Here is a 22489-nt window from a genome sequence, read left to right on the forward strand (position 1 = left end):
TTGCAACCGGAACAGTCACATGTGGGAAGAGCATCGTAGTCATTGACATCGTCCCAAAGCTTTTTCAATCGACCGTAAAACTCCATGACAGTCTCTTCATCCTTTTGCTTGCACTCCGAAATCTCCGACTCCAAATGATAAATCTTAATGCCATTACCACGAGAAAAACGGGTACGAATATCGTCCCATAATTCCACAGCCGTGTCCCGGTAAGAAATAGACGGACGAATCGCAGGATCAATCGTATTGAAAATCCAAGCAATCACCGTGCAATTGGCCGTAGTCCAATCATCGATATCTACAGAGTCAGCCGCAGGCTTTTTGAGAGAACCATCGACAAATCCGAGCTTCCTTTTCGCCCCCAAACCATTGCGAAAACCCTTGGACCATTCCGCATAATTAGAGCCTTTCAGCACGACATGAGTAATTTTGGCTGAAACTCCATCGGAATTGGAAAGAGCGTAGACGGGTTTGGTGATATGTGGCGTAGAAGGAGACTGAACAAGATCGCCTGACATTTTAGGGTTCGGTTTTCTTGAAACCTAAACCTGATACCATATAGAATTTGACAAACGTTATTTTGAGAATAATAATGTGTGTTGTATTACTCAATCAGTTGAGAATATATACAACCTAAGGGGTAATTACTAGGTTAACCAGAAGATTGCTATTTCCTATTTTACAGAAATATGCTCCTAATTAATACTCAAATTAAATACGAAATAAAAAAAACTTTTTCCTCCTCCTTCTCTCTAAAAAACTCTAGCCTCCATCAATTAAATCTGGGGCTTCCATCGATCATTGATTGATGGTAAGCCCCTCAAATAGTTTTATTTATCAATTACTAGTATGAAATATTATGAATTAATCAATAAAAGTCTCCCTTTTGGTGAGATCTGTTTTTCCGTCTCTATTTTCAGAGTTTTTTCAGTCCTTGTCTTTCTAGGGTTTAATATTATTATTGGAATTATAGATAAGAGCGGTTTGTTGATGATTCATCATACGACTCTACAATGGATATGCGTTATTCGTCAGCGATCTATGGTGCCAGTAGCAGGTAAATTTTCTCCATCAATGAATCAAACGAAGGATCCCCTTAAAAGCTACATGAAGAGAGCGATACAAGGACGAGCCGAATTGTCATATCATGTTTTGAGATCCGTAGTTTTACAGGAGAAATTTGTCCTTTGGTTTCTATTAGAATTGTTTTCGATTATACCTATCTTTGTTTTATTAATGAATTGATCTTTTCCTTCAAAAAAAAAAAAAAGAAATATGCTCCTAATTATGTGCTAACCATATCACTAATTATGTGCTAACAATATTACTTAGCCAAAACCGTATGTACACGCAATATTCGGAGAATATTCCCAATAACAACCCTACTTCTCAACCCTAAACGACAACCCCGTGCAATTTACACGGGCATAAAACTAGTTAAGTTCCAAACTCATACCACCCGAGTATGATTCCTGATTCTAAACTCATATCCGTGCACGAAACAAACATCCCTGAGTAATATTGGTATTCGAAGACCAACTTGCGAGTAATAAGTTTTGGTTCGATAGTGGCTCGTTTGTAGGATCTTCAAGCTAGAACATAGGGAGGGCAATCGTGCTAACGACTAACGGAGTACAATCACCAATTAAACGCCTGCTGTTCTTGGTCACTCGCCTACTGAACTTGGTAGTATCCTCATTCCTCCGAGAGATTTTTTACGGAGAGCAATACCTCGTATATCGTAGGTAGTTTTATTATCTGGGCTTTGCCCCTCTATTATACCAATAAAAAAAAGGTCGGGTATTCGGAGCTGAATGTCCAGTTCACTTTTACAAACTGATTCTGTCACTCGTACCGGATCAGGTCGGGTATTCGGAGCTTAATGTCACTCGTACTGAATCTTTCTACCAATATGTTTGCTCCTCTCTTTTTCTTGGCTCTTACCTCTTTACCTCTCCTGCCCAGTGCCCACCCCTCTTCCCATTTTCCTGTAAGTTTTATTTACCATCTGTAAAGTTTAATTTTTTGCTGTCTTTTTTTGGGTTAAATTCGTATTAAAGAAGTTAAATAAAACTAGATGGTGCGTGGGTTTTAGATTTTGGTAGTATTTGTTTACCTGTTTCTTGCTACTTTGTGTGTGATTCGTAGTTTGTTTAGTCTTGGTAATAGTTGATTCAAGCAGGCAGCTTTTTATGTTATGTGGATTGAGAATCATGGCTGAAACGGAGGTATTGTGGACGATAAGGAGGGCCGGCCATTCGGCCAATGTCAAATGTTAGAGTTGAGGCCTGACATGATTAAGAAATGAATTAATTTAGTTAAAGAGAGGAGTATATATTTTCTAATTCTTACTATGACTATTGCGTGGAACGGTGGAAGTAAGCCGAGTTTGGGGGAATAAACGATTTAATCATTTCGTATTGGATTTTGAATAAGAAAATGAGAATCGGGAAAATGGCTTCCCCCCCACCCCACCCAAATTGACTATTTTTTAATGGTGTTCCAACTTTTAGGCTCTTCCAGTTTTGGTTCCCGGTTCTGAGAGCCTACTTGAATGCCCTACAGGGCTGCGTCTGGGATAAGTCATACTCCTTTGTCCTAAGCATTTGTTTACTGTTTTTTTTTTTTTTTTTAATTCTTTGTGAGGAGTACCTTAGTCAAAGTTAGACAGATGATTGATACGGAGTGTGTAAGTTCCAATTCCCGTCCCTTTGTTTTGTACCGACCTTACACGTTTTCTTGACGTCCCAAAATAAAAAAGGATTATGCTTGTAACATTGCTGTGCTGGATTTACTGTCAGAATGTTTTTCTTGTAAACAAGGGTTTCGACTTGAATGATTAATAGTTAGTTAGTTACGACTGAGGTGAGCTAGTTTGTTGCTTTAGCTATATGTGGGAAAATTCTGGCCTCACTTTGCAATAGCCAATAGTTATTCTGCAAAGTTATAGTATTCGTGGATGAAAGCCTGTGTGAATTTGTTTAATAGTTAAGGTGAGAGGATGACAATTCTTGATTAGTTGTTGTCTTTATCTGATTGCAATTGTTCATTTATGGTGTAAGCATTACGCAAGAGTTGATGCCATATCTGATACAATCAAAATAATCATGGAAGTAACTAAATAAGCACCTGGTCTTTCCTAATAGGCTCAATGTTTGTGACAGGACATCCCAACAACGGGAAATGCATATAATACATAGGACGTTTTTAGCTCTGAAGTCGGATCCATCGAAAACCAGGCTTGATTTGACTCACAAACAAGCCCATGATGACATTACGGTTGTAAATGGCAATGCTTCATATGCACGAAAGTTGAAACTTGACAATTTACGGCAGATGAATCTATACGAGGACTTGGCACAGAATTTTACAGATTTGGTGTGGCAGCTTTATTCGAGGCAGATGGTGCTGTTGATGAGGAAGTGTTGAGGCAATTTGAGAAGTGAAGGACAAAGTGAAGGGGGCAAAGTTAATTTTTGCAGAAGCTAAAGAATCATATGATAATCAGCTAAAGATTCAGAAACTAAAGGACACGATATTTGCAGTTTATAAAAAGTTTGTTAAAGCACAAAAGAATGGCGCTATTGCGAGTCACAGTGCTGCAAAATCTGTTCCTAAAAGTCTGCATTGTAGCTATGAGGCTTGTTGGGGAGAGGATCGCTCACCCAGAGAAGTATAAGGATGAGAGCCTAAGCCTGAGATTGGCGATCCTACACTTTATCACTATGTCGTATTCTCCGAAAATATCATTGCTGTATCAGTGATTGTTAACTCAGTCATGAAGAATGCTAAAGAACTATGTTTTCCATGTGGTGACAGATAGAAAGATTGTTGTAGCGATGAAAGTTTGGTTTGTGATGAGATCTGTTAAAGAAGGGGCTGCCATAGAAACTTTTGATTTTTTGAATCCATCATATGCTCCATTGCTTAGACAGATTGAATCAGCGAAGTCAAGAACTCTTGCTGTGGAGAATCGCACTGAGAATACTACTAGAGATGACAACTCGAAATTTAACAACCCTCAGTTCTTGTTGATGCTGAGTCACTTGAGGTTTTATCTGCCCAAGATGTATCCTAACCTGCACTGTGTTTTACTTTTGGAAGATGATGTTGTCGCGCAGAAGGATTTGACCGATTTGTGGAACATTGACCTAGCGGGGAAGGTCAATGGGGCTGTTGACACCTGTTTTGGTTCCTTTCTTAGGTACTCGCACTATTTGAACTTTTCTCATCTTCTCATCAGGGAGAACATTAACCCTAAGGCGTGTGCTCGGGCCTCGGGCTTATGGGATGAATATATTTGACCCGGATGCGTGGAAGAATGAAAAGTGCACAGAGCTGTATCATAATTGGCAGAACTTGGTGAGCTCATTGTTTATAAATTGCAAATTTTCTGTGTAAGACCGTTGTATAGGCAAAACGATCCACTTACATATTTCCAACACTCATTTATGCTCGCTACTAACCATGTATGTTGATTATTTTGAATCCATTTCATATAATTGTACTCCCTCCATACACCAATGATCTTTCCACTTCTGTAATATACGTGAGGAGGTTTGAAGTGGGAAAATCATTAGTGTGTGGAGGGAGTATTAATTATGGAGATTTGTTGTCGTCTTCTTTTTAAAGTATTCTCTCCGTCCCATTTATTTTCTCTAAGGGTGTGTTTGGATTGAGGGATTTGAGGGGAAAGGAAAGGGAGGGAGAGTAAGGGATTTAAAATCTTTAGATAGCAAATGAGGGTGGAGGGATCCATTTTCCCTCCTCCAAGACAAATCAAAATCCCTCCACAATAGGCAAAATTTGGAGGGAAATTGTATCCAAACACCCACATCCCATTCCCCTTCCCCTTCCCTCCCGTTCCCTCCACTTTTGTTATCCAAACACACCCTAAGGGTGTGTTTGGATAGCAAAAGTGGAGGGAAAGGGAGGGGAGAGGAAAAGAGGGAAGGGAAAGGGAGAGAAGGGAAGGGGAGGGAGAATGGGGTGTGGGTGTTTGGATATAATTTCCCTCCAAATCTTGGCTATTGTGGAGAGATTTTGATAAGGCTTGGTGGAGGGAAATTTGATCCCTCCAAATCTCTCCCCCTCCATTTCCCTCCACCCTCATTTGCTATCCAAATGAGGGATTTTAAATCCCCTACTCTCACTCCCTCTCTTTTCCTTTCAAATCACTCAATCCAAACACACCCTAAAGGTCAACAAAAGTCAACTTGGACCATTAATTTCTCTAAGTTTATGTAGTTATGTAACTGAAAATTTACCACGTTTAGTTTATCAAGACAATTACATTCAGATTATCATTTTAAAGAATTTGAAGCTATGGAGTATTATATTATATAGTATTGTTTAGAAAATGTATGTCAAACGTCAAATGGTTTAGCCATCAAAGTTAGATGGGAAACAAAAGTGGGAGTGAGGTAATGCTATGCTAATTTACAATATTAAGCCCATCAGTGATTCATTCTTGTTTGCAGTTACAATCTTATTCCAGAATGAAGATCATACATTGTGGCAGTCAGGAACACTTCCTGCTGGTCTGGTTACGTTCTACTAAACGACAAAGTCGTTGGAAAAATCATGGCATGTAATTGGGCTTGGTTACAATCCAAGTGTGAACATGGATGAGATTAGAAGTGCTGCAGCTATTCATTTCAGTGGAAGCATGAAGCCCATGGCTTGACATTGCTATGAATCAATATAAGGAGCTCTGGAACAAGTATGTCGACAAGACATGGAGTTTGTGCAGATGTGCAATTTTGGCCTCTAGATGGTTTACTTCTTCTCATTGCCGCAATGAGGTAATCAGTAAGTGTTCTATATAGTGAATGATTCTTCTGAGTTAATTTACGAGTGAGTTGTACCCCAGTTTCGTGTCTGACTTGTAACTGCTACAATGAAGAGAAGTTTACTTGTGATAACTTGATTGTTTTTTTGTGCATATACTGTTTTCGTTACATATCATGAGCGAAAAAAGTGCATAATGAGACACACACTTTGAAGAGTTCACATGGAGAATGATTGTGTCTGTAGATAGGTGTCTTAATTCAGTACTCCGTAATATATAGGCAACTTTGATGTGTGACAAAATGTGCTCTTCCAAATTCAATCTTTACCTGCTGTTGTATTTGCTTTTAAGTTTTAATTTGTTTTTTTTTGGCACAAATATTATTAGTAAAATTGTTCCAGTTTTCTAAATTTGAGCTTGGAGACCAAAATTCTTTTAGTCCTTGTTCTTTTGGACTTAATTTTACTTCACTTTCGCCGAGTCCAATTCAGTCCCTATAAGCAAAGATAAGTTCAGGTCATTTTTTTTCTTGTTTTTCACTTCAGTTTGGTCTTGTCGTGTCCGGTTCTTTTAGTTCATCAGTCCGGTTCAGATACTTGGAAAAGGGATATTGTTGGACCTTTAGTCCTTATTAATTGTTTTGATAATGACAGTAATGATTTGTATGTGGACTTAATATATAAACATATGCGTGTAATTGTGTGCTTAAGTTTTAATTTAGAAAGGAACAATTACAATGACGCAAGCTTGAAGTTTGGACCAAGGAGGTACAACTTCAAATACATTTGATCGATGCATTCAAGCAAGATCAAGATTGGACATCAACCACGAGACTCAAGATGAGAGACTTGTGAAGAGACGATTCGTTTACTTAAGATCTACTGAAGATTAGATAGTATAGGTCGTCATCCGGTAATGGTTTTACTTTGTTTGATTTAAAGGTTAATGAAGTTATGACCTAATAGACATAACTTCATTGCTAGACAAAAATGATGCGTTAATTTTTGGAAAATATATTTTTAATGGTTTATAAAAATAAGAGAGTATTTATTTGGTTGGAATTAATTAATTAGAATTTAAGTTAAATAAACTATTGGTTTGTAATACGATATTTATATCGTCATGCAGCCTAGGGCTTTAACTAAATTCTATCTCGATTTGTTGCGGGCTTTAGAAGCAAGAAAGGACCGAAGGAGGCCTTGGGCCGGCCGAACCCTAGGGAGGCCGAAACCCTAGGTGGCCGAAAACCCTAGGAGGCCAAATCCTTCTTCCTTCTCTTCTTACTTGTTCATCAAGTCATTTGTTTCCAGAACATTCCTATGCCCTAGTTCCAGAATATTCCAAACCCTAATTTACTCTACTATAAATACTCTCATTCATTCAACATTAATTGTTAACACACACATCTACAAATTTCAAAGAGAGAAAAATATTTTAAGCAAAAATCATTTGAGCTTTAATTCTTATTTTCATATTTGCTTATACAAAAATCACGCATCAAATTTGTCAATCACTCGAAGAAAAATCGTTATAGGATATTAAATACACAAGGATAGTATACTCACTCGCATAACGTGAGATTAGTATTTGTCGTTGTATTTTTCTTATTAACGTAAGAGCAACCTAGAGTATTTAGCGATACTCAATCTGAGTTATAATCATATAGTTGATTATACGAGTGGATTGGTAATTTTTGTAATCCGGAGAAAGGTACTAAAAATTATTAATCGAGAATAGTGGACGTAGGTTTCGACTTGTGGCGAACCACTTCAAAAATCTGTGTGTCTTTCTTTCTCTCTCTCTTTATTATTGTTATTTCGATTTTGTACTTATTATTAATAATTTAATTAGTTGATTTTAATCAATAAAATCAAATAATTAATTTATATCATATATTTCGAAAAAGCGGTCATCGTTTTTAATACTCAATTCACCCCCCTCTTTCGTATTCGATCAATAGACTCCACAATTGGTATCAGAGCCTCGTGCTCTTGATAGCCTAACAACTAGAGTTGATCGTTTTTTTTGTAGTCTATTTATCGCCTTTTCCATTTGCATTTATTTTTTATCAAATGGATTCCAAACACCTAAAGTGTCCTATATTCAATGGGAAGAACTATGGTTTATGGAAAAATATGATGACCCACTTCATTAAGGGAAACGACTGGGAGTGTTGGTTGATTATCAAGAATGGTCCGAATAAGATCTTACTTGCAACCAGTAATGGCACTACCGTCGAAAAGAAAGAAGAAGACTATATTGAGGCGGATTATAAAAAGGCTGAGAAGAATTCAAAAGCAATAAGTTTATTGCAAAACGGTATGATTGCCACTGAATTCGATCGTTTCTCAACCAGTTCATCTGCCAAGGAAATATGGGATGGTCTAGAATTAGCCTATGAGGGAACCACTGTTGTCAAAAAGCAACGTATGACATTACTAATGCGAAAATACGAGCTGTTTGCCATGGAGCAAAACGAGTCAGTTGATAGCATGTCCTCTCGCTTTTCTAGCATCATCAATGAGCTAAAGAATTTAGGAAAAACTTTTGACTCCGAGGAAATTGCTAGAAAAATACTCAGAAGTATGTCTCGCAGATGGAGACATAAAGTATCTGTTATAGAAGAATGTAAGGACCTAACTTCATTATCCTATCAGGAGCTACTCGGAACCTTAATGGCTCACGAGATTACTCTTAATCAGGATGAGGAGGAAGTTGGCACAAGCAAAAAGATGGCCTTACAAGCTGAGTCTAGCAAGATTAATGATTCTTCAGATATTGAAGATGAAACTGTATTGTTTGTTAAACGTCTTAGGAAAAAGCCCTTCTTTCAAAATCAAAACAAGACAAATAACAAATCAAAGCAAACTCCCAAGAAAACGTTTGAGTCAAAAGGGTCTTTCTCTAACCCCGGATGCTTCAAGTGTGGTGATATTGATCACATGATCAAAGATTGCCCTACATGGAAGAATATTAAAGACAAAAATCAACGTGACAAAACAAAGAAGGAGTTCAAGCAAGTCTTGATGGCTTATTGTTGGGGAGACTTGGACTTTGAAGATGGCGAATCCGAAGATGAAGAAGAAAAGCGCCAACGTTTGTCTAAGTAACGTCGGTCTTGACCTATTCTCCGAAAGCGACAATGAAAGCAATGCTTCAAATCTTTGAGAAGTGTCTTGTTGGAAATTGATTGATTGAGGAGGATGAAGAGGTAAGTTTTCTTGAACTTAAAAAGCAAGTTAAGAAACTTTCTAAGGATAATTTAATTAAGTATTTTGAGCAATCCCTTGATCATTGTCATGAATAAAGTCTAGAGTTAAAAGACCTTAAGGAACAGATTTTAGATATTCTTTGAGGAGAACCAACTTCAAAGCCAACGCCAAAAAGCTCAAATCTAAAGTTATGGTCATTTGCTCCGGCTATAACTTCGGACATGACAAATCTTTGAGAAGAACGCTCTTGAATCAAAAGTTAAGGCTAGTGATGCCATAACTTCGAGCTCAAACTTAACATTAAGAATCTTCAAGCTAAAGTTACGGCTAGTGATGCCATAACTTCGGAGCTTAAACTCAACAATAAGCATCTTCAAGCTAAAGTTACTGACTAGTGATGCTATAACCTCTGAAAGTGAAGAAAGTCAATGAGATTTTAAAAGATGAGCTTAATGGCAAAGATAGTGTGGTTTAGAACACAAGAGAGAAATTGTATTTCTCTCTAAGCAATTGGATGAAACTAGTAATAGCATGTCCAAACTTAAGGAACAACATGAAATTGAGAAACGTATCTTAAATGAACGTTTTGATAAATTTCGTGATAACTTTGAGAAAGGTAGCTCTTCCAAGGATTCAAATGAAGATCATTCAAAATGCGAAAAAGAAATTGAGTCCTTGAAAGAATTACTTTTACATGCTCGAAAGGTTCATGATAAATGGGAAGGAAGCACAAAGGTTTTAAACTTCCTTACTGAACAATCCGATAACAACATGAAGATGGGACTTGGTCATGAATGCTATAGTCGTAGAGACCATGATAAATGCAAATCAAATCCTTCTGAAAATGATTTCAGAAAAAGAAAATACGTTAATCTTCCAGAATACTTGATTTGCAATTACTGTGGCTCTACTGGACATATTCAAGTCAATTGTGTCAAACTTGCTTGGGATAAGAAAAAGAATGTTGAAACTGTTAAGACTTGTGATTTCATAGTTGATGGGGCATATTCTGCACCGCTGACCAAGTCAACATATTGAGCAAGGTCAAAGATATCCACAGCAAGTCAACGGCTTAGGCAGCCTAGCCGATGCAGCCCATCGGCCTGTCAGCCTGGGTCTCGGCATGGCAACTTGCCAGCCGGGGCACATACCCGCGTACTCACATCCAAGACCCCTCGGCGGTGAGTCAACAGGGCCCGCCGGCCTGCCATAGGTCCCTCGGCCGAGGGGTAGATCAGTCTTTCCACCTGCTAGCCACTTGGCCACTTGGCCACTACGTGACAAAAGGTGAAAGTCTATAAATACTCCTCAACCTTCATTGAGGAAAGGATCCACAACTTAACCTAAGAAACACTATTCATCTGGTATTATCTTCCTTATCTCTCTACAATATACATTCAGCCAAGTAACAACTTATCCCTTAAGTTTACTGACTTGAGCGTCGGAGTGAGCACGCTTGGCACAAAGCCAAGCCCTCAGTTCGTTCATTGTTGCAGGAGAGGCCGAAAGGAACGATAAAGACAAGAAGGATTCAACTCAAGACATTATTCTACAAGCAACGGGTGGTAACGAATATCTGCTCTGGGATTACACCCGGAACAATTGGCGCCGTCTGTGGGGATACGCTACTAGAAGCTAGTCACATTCATTCCCAAAAAAAAAAACAACAAAAACCCACCCAAAAAGCTAAGAAGATGTCGAAACAACAAGACGCAGTCGTGACCGACGAAACCGCATTCTACCAAGATGATACCTTCAACAATTTCGAGTCGTGCGGCCCTCCACCCGCGGAGTAATCCAACCGGAGTTCGGGATGCCAATAATACCGGACACGCCGCTGCCAGCCAACCAGGTCACTATCATGGGACATGTGGTTGACATAGCAAAACTGAAAATGGTCCTGGACCTAATTAGTAATACGCCTGCTCACACTGTCACGCCGACAAGAGCGGCGGAAACCGTCCAGGAGACCAGGGCCCAAAATGTGACTCCGAGAAAGTTGAACGAAGCACTAGGAGAAGCTGACCCAGTCAAGTCGCCGGGGGAGCCCAAAGTGGGCGTGGTAGACCTAAGTCCTTCCCGCGCTCATGGGAGGACAGCGTCCCCGCAGCACGAACGAGGCTTACCCCAAAGGAGCAGAGGAGTCCGACTCGGCAGAGTTGGAGAAGAAGTCCGAGTCGAAGAAGGAGTCCTTCCCGCTACGAGGAGAGGAGCCGGATTAGGAATGCGAGGAGCCGATCGCCGCGTGTCGTTCGACACGTGGTCGACGACCCCTCTCAACGCCTACGTCCTAGAAGTCCGGGTGCCAACCAAGCTCAAGTTGCCACCCCTATCATACAAAGGAGATAGTGATCCAGCCGACCACGCCGAGGCTTTCGAGTCTTACATGTCGGTATGGGAGCGGCCGATGAGGTCAGTGCCGAGTTTTCCCAAAGAACTTTGCATGGGATGGCTCAAAGTTGGTACAAAGGGATTCCCGACGGCTCGGTATACTATTACGCCGACCTAAGAGACGCCTTTCTAGCCCAAAGACTCTTGCAACAAGAGAAGAGCCGTGGAGACATCGGACCTCCTAACTATCAAACAGGAGGGGGCGAGTCTCTACGAAGCTATGTGAAGAGGTTCGATGGAAAGGTCCAGCAGATTCGAGAAATTAATCCCGAATTGGCGGCCTTCGCGGCGATGAAGGGCCTCCCGAGGGGAGACTTAAAAATGAGCTCATCAAGTGCGGAGGCCGAGCTTGGATGCGCCGGGAGGATGGCCGACCGGACCATCAAGGTAGAAGACTATCACAAAACTGGGTAGGCCCCGGCGAGGCCGAGCACTCGACAAGAAGAGCCACCGGGAGGACAACCCGGATGAAAGACGCCGTGACCACAACGGGTCACGGTCCGATGAAAGACGCCGTGACAACAACGGGTCACGGTCGATGAAAAGACGCCGTGAGAATAATAGGTCACGGTCGGACAAATCCGCCCAGAAACGGGACTCGACGGGCGCCGGGTGGGGTTCGGGAACGTACCACCAGAGGCGGTATAATGATAAAACCCCTCTCGTCGTATCGGCCGCCGAGGTCTTCGCCCTGAGCAAAAACGAGGGCCGAAGTGGGAGAGACCCCCAAGCCAAAAAGTGACGGTGACACGAGCCTGTGAGTACCACGGCCACACCGGCCATTTAACCAACGATCGGCATCCGAAGAATGCCATTGAAGAGCCGATCCGGAAGGGGAGCCTCGGCAAGTACGTTGCCAAAGGCCAAAAGACCGACGCCGACAGTTCAGGTAAGAAATCCGTCTTCGAACGGATAGGAGTGATCCATGTTGTCATCGGGGCAACGAGAACGGAGGGTCCGCCCATGGGCACAAACGGCACCTGAACGAGCTATATCAGGCCATCAACTTTGTGCCCAACACACGGCGATCCTCGCTTCCAACATCCCCGATATAACCATTGGAAGGAAGGACTACGAAGGAGTCATCGCTCCTCACAAACGACACACTTGTAGTCAATTTGGACATATCCAACCACCTGGTCAAGAGGTGCCCGATTGACACAGGCGCGTACACGAACATCATGTTCAGGGAGTGCTTCCTCGGCCTCTACCGAAAGTCAAGGACTTGAGCCCCCGCACCAACCCACTATACGACTTCTCGGGGCGGCACTGGTACCACCGGGATCAATCGGACTCCGGTGACGTTCGGCGAAAAGAATGCGGCTAAGAATGTCCTAGCCGAGTTCGTGGTCATCGACGGCTCGTCCGCCTACAACGTTCTCATAGGCCGAGTCACCCCGAGTGAGGCCGACGCGGTGATGTCCATCGGGTCCTAACACCGATGTATGTCTCGGACGGGGAAGCGCATAAGCTCGTCTCCAAAGACGTGACGAGGTGGTCAACGTCCGGATAGCCGCCGCAGAGGATGCAACATGCAATCCCTCAAAGTGGCAAAGAAATCGGAGAAAGGGAAAAGTCTATCCTTACAACAGGAGGGCGACCTCATGGATGTAACTAGCGGCTGACTAGGACGGTGTGCCTTTGATAGGCCATTAGGACGCCGGTAATCTCGGGAATACTCTATGTAGCGGCGGAGGTGTCCAAAACAGCTGTGGGCACCCCGACGCATGTTTTTACCTAATGAAAAATCGTCCAAGTCTTCCATCAAAATGTTAATTTTCCCCCTAGTCACTAGGAAGCAGCAGACGCCGACACACACTGTCATACCGACAAGAGCGGTAGTCTTTATCGAAGCGAGATGTCGGCTCACTTTGTCATACCGACAAGAGCGGCGATCTCCATGAAGAAATAGGCGCCGTCGCAGTCACCCCAAGTAGTAGACGCCACGGCGGTCACCCCAAGAGGTTTGACGCCGTCGCAGTCACTCCAAGTGGTAGACGCCACTAGCGATCTCCATGAAGAAATAGGCGCCGTCGCGATCATCCCAAGTAGTAGACGCCACGGCGATCACCCCAAGAGGTTTGACGCCGTCGCATCACTCCAAGTGGTAGACGCCACTAGCGATCTCCATGAAGAAATAGGCGCCGTCGCAGTCATCCCAAGTAGTAGACGCCACGGCAGTCACCCCAAGAGGTTTGACGCCGTCGCAGTCACTCCAAGTGGTAGACGCCACGGCAGTCTCCATGAAGAAATAGGCGCCGTCGCAGTCACCCCAAGTAGTAGACGCCACGGCAGTCACCCCAAGAGGTTTGACGCCGTCGCAGTCACTCCAAGTGGTAGACGCCACGGAAGTCTCCATGAAGAAATAGGCGCTGTCGCAGTCACCCCAAGTAGTAGACGCCATGGCAGTCACCCCAAGAGGTTTGACGCCGTCGCTGTCACTCCAAGTGGTAGACGTCACGGCAGTCAATAACAAGAAGCGAATCTTTGGCTCACACAAATCACACACCGACAAGAGCGGCAATCACCACCAGGAAGCAGACACCTCGATGGTAACGACCACCGCAGGTGATACTCGCAAAGCGTTCAAAATGCCTCAGAAGCGTTAACACGATTGAGATACGCACTCTAGACCGCCTCGGCCAAGCCGAGGCGGAAACAAAAGGGACACTCAATTAATAACGTAAGGAGACAACCCAGACGAAGACATAGACGCTAAAGTACAATTGAGACGCTCAAATACTAGCGCAAGAAAAAGAAGTGAGGTAAAAACCTCGGCCAGGCCGGAGGCAGAAGAAACGAACTCTTATTAAAAATGCTCAACGAATTACAAGAAATTACAAGGATAAGCCAAAAGACAAAAGGTTACAGGTATCATCTCCCTATGTCTGTTGTTGCTCGCCATCAGCAGCGGTAGCAGCACCTTCTTCGATGGGCAACCCAGCAGTTCCCTTAGCAGCCCCAGCTTCAGCAGCCTCAGCCTTAGCCTCGGCAGCCTCAGCTGCCCTTGCCCACTCGGCTTCCTCCTTGGCCGCCTTAGCCTTCTCAGCAAGAGCTGCTGCCTCCTCGGCCGCCTCTTGCTCTATCTTCACCCTCACCGCCTCCTTGGCCTTCTCCTCCACGACCTTCTCCTTAGCTTCGAGCTTGTCGTCAAACAGCTCGTCGAATTTGCTCCACGGAAAGGAACCTTCAAGAGGGAAAAGCTCCTCAATTACTTCCCTGGCGGGCGCCGGCGGATCCGGGTCGGAGCACGGGTCGGGGAGCATTTTGGTTTGGAGCATCTCAATGTCGTCCTCCTTTTGCCCGATGATGGCCTCCTTGCTCCGAATCACCTTCCCCGGATCTCGAAACCGTTCCTAAATTCATTCCTCTCTTGGAAATAGAGGTCGGCGTGCCTCGAACGAGGTCACACTTCGCCAAAGCTTTTCAACTTCGGCGCGCAGCAGTCTCGACCTTGGCTCTCTCAAAGAAGGACCTCCTTTTCGGCGTCCTCCCCGAGCTTTCTCTCGCCCAAGAGCGCCTCCTCGGCCTCCCCCCTAAGCCTCTGCTCATTGAGAAGATCCAGCTTCGCCTTCGCGGCCACCTTCTTAGTGGCATTAAGCTCAAAAGCGGATTGAGCCACGGCCTTCTCCTGCTCCATGATACGAGCACCGGTCAGCTCGTTCCACCTCGCCAGTCTCTTGATCAACCTCGCGCTTTCCGCTACAAGCTGAGAGGGGGAAGCCTTCTGGGATGAAGAGCCAGTGGCGACGTTTCGATCACCGACTGCGGTCGGGAAAGGGAAACCTTACGGGATGAAGAGTCAATGGCGACGTTCGATCACCGACTGCGCGGGGTTCTCCTCCACTTGCTGCTCAACAAGAGCGGCGGCCGACAATGGCTGATCTACCAAAAAAAAAAAAAAAAAAAAGAGCATCAGTATCAACATACATAGGCATGCCGAAGAGCTGTCATCGGCGGCGCCTAATGAACCAAGCTAAGTCGAGCCACGGGATAGATCAATACCGTGCTTGGCCTTCTTGGCCGAAGGGCGCATTTCCTCGTCGCCAGCGGGAGCAACGCGGCGGTAAAGGGTCTCCGCTTTCTTTTTACGGACAAGGGGCGACCCCCTCCTCATCGGAGTCATCCCCATTGGAGATATAAACGATCTCCACCGTCTCCTTCTGAACAGGGGGGATGGAAGGCGGAGCCGATGTCGACGCCATCACCGCCGAAGGATTTGTTTTTCGCGTGTGGCGCGGCATGTTGCTTACAACCTTCGCACCGGGCCTCCACCACATTCAAACTTTTCAAATTTCTTTGGTCCATAAGATCATTCGGCGACGTCCTACGGTCATGGGTCAGAGCCTTGGGATGCAAGTTAGCAACGGTTTTGTCTTTGTGCAGCCCCATTCTCCGGAGGATATCCTCAGACAAATCCGGTCCAAAGTAGTCTGCGAAAGAAATAAAAGCAAGAATTAAGTAGAAGAAATAAATCGAGGTTCGAAGAACAGGGAACATTAATGGCGATGGGCCTCATACCGACCCCACTCACCCCGTGCTAGGTAGGTATGAGGCCGACATGGCAGAGCGGCTAATCTGAAGAATGATCGCGTTGGGGAATCCATTTTTTCGGCACCCCACCCTTGTCCGCTTAAAAAGCCTCATCGCCGACTTCTCATCCTCTTTAAGAAGGACCTTGGCATCCATCTTGAGCTTCTTCCGCCGACCCATCCGTCATGCTCCGCCTTAGTCTCACACCGCAAATTCACCTGGTCTTTGAAAGGAGAGGGGCGGCGGATAGTCATCCAAGCACCTTAACATACACCCACCGATCTCTCCAGTCTTTGCAAGAAGTAAGTTTGTCAACAGAGACAACCTTTCTCCGTGTGCACACTGTACCAACCGACGCGCCGAGAGATTGATTGGTGGAGATAATGAAGCGGCGGAATAAATTCACCGTCGGGGCCTCCCCTTGAAGAGACAAAGCCACACAAAGCCGACTATCGTCCTCATGGCCAACGGATGCAGTTGGGCCACAGCGACGTTCATAGCTTTAATGATGGCCATGACGTACTCATTCAGCGGAAATCGAAGCCCGTACTCCAAGTGTCGCATGTATACGCCGGTATGGCCCGGCGGAGGGCAACAGACGGCCTGACCCTCCTCAGGGATAACAATCTTGTATCCCCTGCCAAAGAAGAAATGGCCCTCGAAAAACTTCTCACCGGAACAACTAGCCAACTTATGGGTCCAAGCTCGGTCAACGCGTACCTTACAAACGTCACCGTGATCCATAACGTACTGCCTCCCCTCTTTGGGACGAGCCTTTTAAGCATCATCACCAAAATCGTCTGCGTCATCATCGACATCAGAGTCATCCTCCCATTCCTCCAAAATCCGAGGATCGACTTCAGGAGAAGGAGACCTAGGGCCCCCAGGCCTTATCAGGAGGGCGTCCAACTTCTCCTCCTCATCAAGACGCGACGGGGAACCCCCCGACGCCGGTTTACTAGGCCCGGCATCAGCAGAAGACATGTTTACAATAAAAACTTACAAAGTTAAGAAATTGGGAGGTTTGTTTGTTTACCTTGAAGAAAAACACTCGCCGGAGTAACAACTCTGAGAAATAGAAGACAAAGAAGCCTTTGAAAGTTTAGAGAGAAGAAAATTTTGGGAGAATGAAATTGGTGACCAATTTCACGGAATAACTGCCCTATTTATAGGGAAAAACCCATAAAGAAGGACCAATCAATGAAATGACCCATGAAGCGTCAACCAATCGGCGTGCGTAGACACGTGTCGGACATGCAACCACGGGATGTCAATCGTTGCAACGATCGAACGTCAATCAATGCAACGAGTGACCAAGCGTCTTCAACACGCCCATTCGTATCTCTCCGCCTATCCACCTTCCTCAACAAATTCCCAAGCATCGTTCTCCGCCGCCACATGATCAACCAAGCTAAGTAGCGCCGGCGGGGCAATCAAAAACAACCGGCACTCTCAACCCTGGTCTCGGCCAGCGTCACTTTCTTTTCCACATCGGATGCCCTTTACGCATCCATGCGGAGGGGGGATATGGTACGGCCTAAGAAAAGACCAGGCCGAGGTAAAAGAAGCTGCCGCAGAATAAGCCGATGCAGAAAATTTTTGTCAAATTACTTGCGCAGAATATACGCTCAAACGTACATCGGAGCCCATACCACGGCATAGACTACGCTGGGGGCAAATTGATGGGGCATATTCTGCACCGCTGACCAAGTCAACATATTGAGCAAGGTCAAAGATATCCACAAAGAAGTCAACGGCTTAGGCTAGCTTAGCCGATGAATGCATCCATCGGCTGTCACTGGGTCTCGGCATGGCAACTTGCCAGCCGGGGCACATACCCGCGTACTCACATCCAAGACCCCTCGGCGGTGAGTCAACAGGGCCCGCCGGCCTGCCATAGGTCCCTCGGCCGAGGGGTAGATCAGTCTTTCCACCTGCTAGCCACTTGGCCACTACGTGACAAAAGGTGAAAGTCTATAAATACTCCTCAACCTTCATTGAGGAAAGGATCCACAACTTAACCTAAGAAACACTATTCATCTGGTATTATCTTCCTTATCTCTCTACAATATACATTGAGCCAAGTAACAACTTATCCCTTAAGTTTACTGACTTGAGCGTCGGAGTGAGCACGCTTGGCACAAAGCCAAGCCCTCAGTTCGTTCATTGTTGCAGGAGAGGCCGAAAGGAACGATAAAGACAAGAAGGATTCAACTCAAGACATTATTCTACAAGCAACGGGTGGTAACGAATATCTGCTCTGGAATTACACCCGGAACAATAGTAGAAGATGATGTCTCTACTATAGATGAACCCAACGACAATGAAGAACGTAATAATGAGTTTAGATGAACGCAATAATGAGTTTAGATGGACTTATGAAGATGATGTCTCTACTATAGATGAACCCTAGGGAGGCCGAAACCCTAGGTGGCCGAAAACCCTAGAAGGCCAAATCCTTCTTCCTTCTCTTCTTACTTGTTCATCAAGTCATTTGTTTCCAGAACATTCCTATGCCCTAGTTCCAGAATATTCCAAACCCTAATTTTCTCTACTATAAATACTCTCATTCATTCAACATTAATTGTTGACACACACATCTACAAATTTCAAAGAGAGAAAAATATTTTAAGCAAAAATCATTTGAGCTTTAATTCTTATTTTCATATTTGCTTATACAAAAATCACGCATCAAATTTGTCAATCACTCGAAGAAAAATCGTTATAGGATATTAAATACACAAGAATAGTATACTCACTCGCATAACGTGAGATTAGTATTTGTCGTTGTATTTTTCTTATTAACGTAAGAGCAACCTAGAGTATTTAGCGATACTCAATCTGAGTTATAATCATATAGTTGATTATACGAGTGGATTGGTAATTTTTGTAATCCGGAGAAAGGTACTAAAAATTATTAATCGAGAATAGTGGACGTAGGTTTCGACTTGTGAAACTGAACCACTTCAAAATCCTGTGTGTCTTTCTTTCTCTCTCTCTTTATTATTGTTATTTCGATTTTGTACTTATTATTAATAATTTAATTAGTTGATTTTAATCAATAAAATCAAGTAATTAATTTATATCATATATTTCGAAAAAGCGGTCATCGTTTTTAATACTCAATTCACCCCCCCTCCTCTTTCGTATTCGATCAATAGACTCCACAGATATGTTATTTGTGACTGCTCTGTAGTCGTAGATGGTAGATGTGATGGGCCTTCAGTACTAAATACTTGGAAAAGCGATATTTTATTTGGGTTAACTAGTGATGGACATTGCTATCAAATTTAGTCAATAGTTTCTGGAAAAGATGGAAAACCGAGTGTTTTGCTTCCAACTTACCTTGAAAAGCCGGACAACACTTCAAGCTGGTTTAGAACGTTGTCGAGGAGACCTGAGATTTTGGATTCAAAAGCCGAAATTTGTTGAGTCTGTGGATTACTGTGATCTTGGTTGTGATGCACAGCTAGTTTTCCTGAATTTTTCTGACATCGGATGAGTTTCAGCAGAAAAGCTAGGCTAGTAATCTAGTACGTTTGGAACAAAGCGAGGATGGATTTCAACTTTTTATCAGAGTATTCTCAGGGTAAACTAGGGGACTAATACTAAAACTATAGAGTTATGTGCCGTAGGTGCTCAAGGCTCAGTGAGGTTGACTGACTAAGGCGCTAGCCAAAACGCCTCGATGTGCCGTAGGTGCTCTTACAGGCAAGGTACAATCAGCTAGGCACACTAATATGCTATGTCAATATTTGTTTCTTCTAATTCTTTTATCTTATGCTACTCTTTGACACATAATCCTTAATGTTTTCTCATTTACAAAACTGTTTGCCTCGTGTCTATAAGGCGTGTGTCTTTCCCTCGCCCTTGCGTTCTATTGTCTCGTCTCAGTGTGCCTCACACCTTAGTTTCTGAGAGTTCCTATTGTCAACATTCTGTAAGTTAGTGATGTGTGACGACATAAAGAACATAAATGTTTATGCTTGTAGTTAAATATGTTTGCTGATATTTTATATGTGTAGTGATGTAGTGATGATGTCATTGAAGTGGATTAGTTCTTCAGGACCTTTACTAGTTATGTTGCTTATATTCTGTATGCAAGTTGGAAGAGCTCAATAATATCAGAGTCCATGGGTTGGTTTACCAAGCCTACAATTTGTTATAAAATTTGTTCTCGCACATATTTGTCGCAAAAGTTCGGGTAAGATCATCTCGGATAATAGGGTATTTTAAAGTTTGGAGCAAGCTTGATAGACCCTTAAATTGTCCTGTTATAAAGCCGTCTTGCCAGAATCTAATAGAAGGTACAATTAATTTTTGTTGTTTTAGATGGACGGAAGATCATAAAGTCGTGGTTTATGAACTACAGGCAATGATATAGTATTGCCACGACCATAGTCGGAAGCAATACCCGCCACATTTGTGGCGTGATTGCGAAGATGACAACATTACACTGACAGTAGCACGAGGAGGGAGGAATCTGATCCATGGCTTACATCAGTTAACACTAATAGCATTGTTTGTCAGAAGTGATTGTACAAAGGTAGGCTGTATGTCCCACAAAAGTGAGCATTTCCTGGTGATTTAACAACTAGAGCATAAACTGTTGCATGAGTTGTTGTAATAACTGTGCATAAAAGAGTATGAGAATATGCTCTTGCATTTATCCTTCAAGTACAGCAGGAATAATCTGTCATCAAATACGAAAAAACTCGAGGCCGTCTATCCTGAGCATTTGTTGAACTTTTTTGTTATGCTGACACTTGCAAAAGGGCTTTTTTAGTTTTTAATTCTCTATAAAGGAACGGCTTCAATTGCACACAACTATTAGTACTACTTTACACATTATCAACATTTTGTGTAGGTTATGATGGTGATCCAGTAATGACTTGCTTTTATAAAACTTATCCCAATTTTGTTGTTACGTCTAAACTCTAATACTCTAATGTGAGACGCTTTTATGTATAACTAAAACTTTTTAGTGATGCGTAGAATGTTAAAGGTCTTCAATATATGTACTTCGTACGTCTTATACAAGTGTTTGTATTTCTTTTATAAGAGTATGTCATTTTACCTTAGACTCTGTTCTTTTCGGTTGTACGTAATTTAATGGAGCTGCCCTGAACGTAATTTAATGGAGCTGAACTGAACTGAACGGAATGAAGATGAGTTGAACTAAACGAACTGAAATTAAATTCAAAAGAACAGGGCCTTACACTTTATATAGGAAAAGGCTTTGTGTTATTATATATAGGAAAAAAAACTTTACAGATCTGTAGCCCTTTGTAATATAAATGAATTTCAGGGGAATGGTCGAGGGGGACATGGAAAATCTTTTCTTTAGATAACAAATTAAATTAGGCAAATGAAAAAGAGGAAATGAAATGATTTTCCCTTATTGCAAGATAATCAAAAGTCTTGTGACACAAAAGGCCTGTTCTTTTCGGTCGAAAGACGTTGAACTGTATTGAATATAGCTAAGTTGAACTAAATAAAACTGAGCTGAACTGAGTAAATGAGATGAACTGAATAAAGCTGAATTCAACTAAATATAACTAAGTTGAACGAGCTGAGTTGAACTGAAATGAGCTCAAATAAAATCAGGAAAAACAGAGCCTAAGATGTTAAAGAAAATAGCACACCTAATTTACTCTACTGTATCCTCACCCTAATCCCCTTCAAAACTTTCCTCTCCCCCTACTAATAGAATATATAGGATATACACATAAATGATATGACATTAAATTCTAGATAAAGGCGTGAGAAATCTACTAAATCGTTAGGTTCTAAGAATACAAATTGGCACAAAAATAAAGACACTAAGTTAACTAACACTATATAGGAATACTGCTTTTAATCCTCTAATAGATGATGTGATTTCGTGTTTACTTCTATTTCAAGTTTGGTGTCATTGCGTTGTTTTTGATAAGTTTGTTCGAGTAACATCAATTCGACGCCTTGTTTTGTGAAAAGAGACAGACGAATTGGGAGAAAGTTTTGTGTATGTATTGATGATGTTAACAACCGAATACAACGATGAATAAATACACGTAAAACCCTACATGACATGAAAAACCCTATGTGACATCGGCCCATATACACGTGGCCCATATATACGAAAATACAAACACGATAATATATCGTAACACCCCTCCTCAAGTTGGAGCGTGGGGATCAACGACGCCCAACTTGGAAAGCAAATGAGTAAACTGGCGCACACCCAAAGCTTTAGTCAATAAATCCGCCACTTGATCACTCGTGTGCACATAAACGGGACGAATCATCCCACAAAGTATCGCTTCACGCACAAAATGACAATCGATCTCAATGTGCTTAGTACGTTCGTGAAATACCGGATTACGAGAAATATGTAGTGCCGCTTGATTATCACAGTGAAGCAAAGCCGGCACATCAATGGGGACAGATAAAAAATCCAAGATACCTCGTAACCATTTCACTTCACACGTGGCAACCGCCATAGCACGATATTCAGACTCAGCGGAAGAACGAGAAACGGTCGGTTGCTTTTTCGTTTTCCAAGAGACAAGGGTACCCCCAA

General features: G+C 42.9%; 1 pseudogene; it reads left to right on the top strand.

Annotated features, from left to right (window-relative positions):
• Nucleotides 1-1013: 1013 nt before the first annotated feature.
• On the top strand, nt 1014-20754 carry LOC141626773 (putative galacturonosyltransferase 9; annotated as a pseudogene).
• Nucleotides 20755-22489: the final 1735 nt, after the last annotated feature.

Source organism: Silene latifolia, chromosome 2, assembly GCF_048544455.1.
Source record: "Silene latifolia isolate original U9 population chromosome 2, ASM4854445v1, whole genome shotgun sequence".
Taxonomy (NCBI): Eukaryota; Viridiplantae; Streptophyta; class Magnoliopsida; order Caryophyllales; family Caryophyllaceae; genus Silene; species Silene latifolia.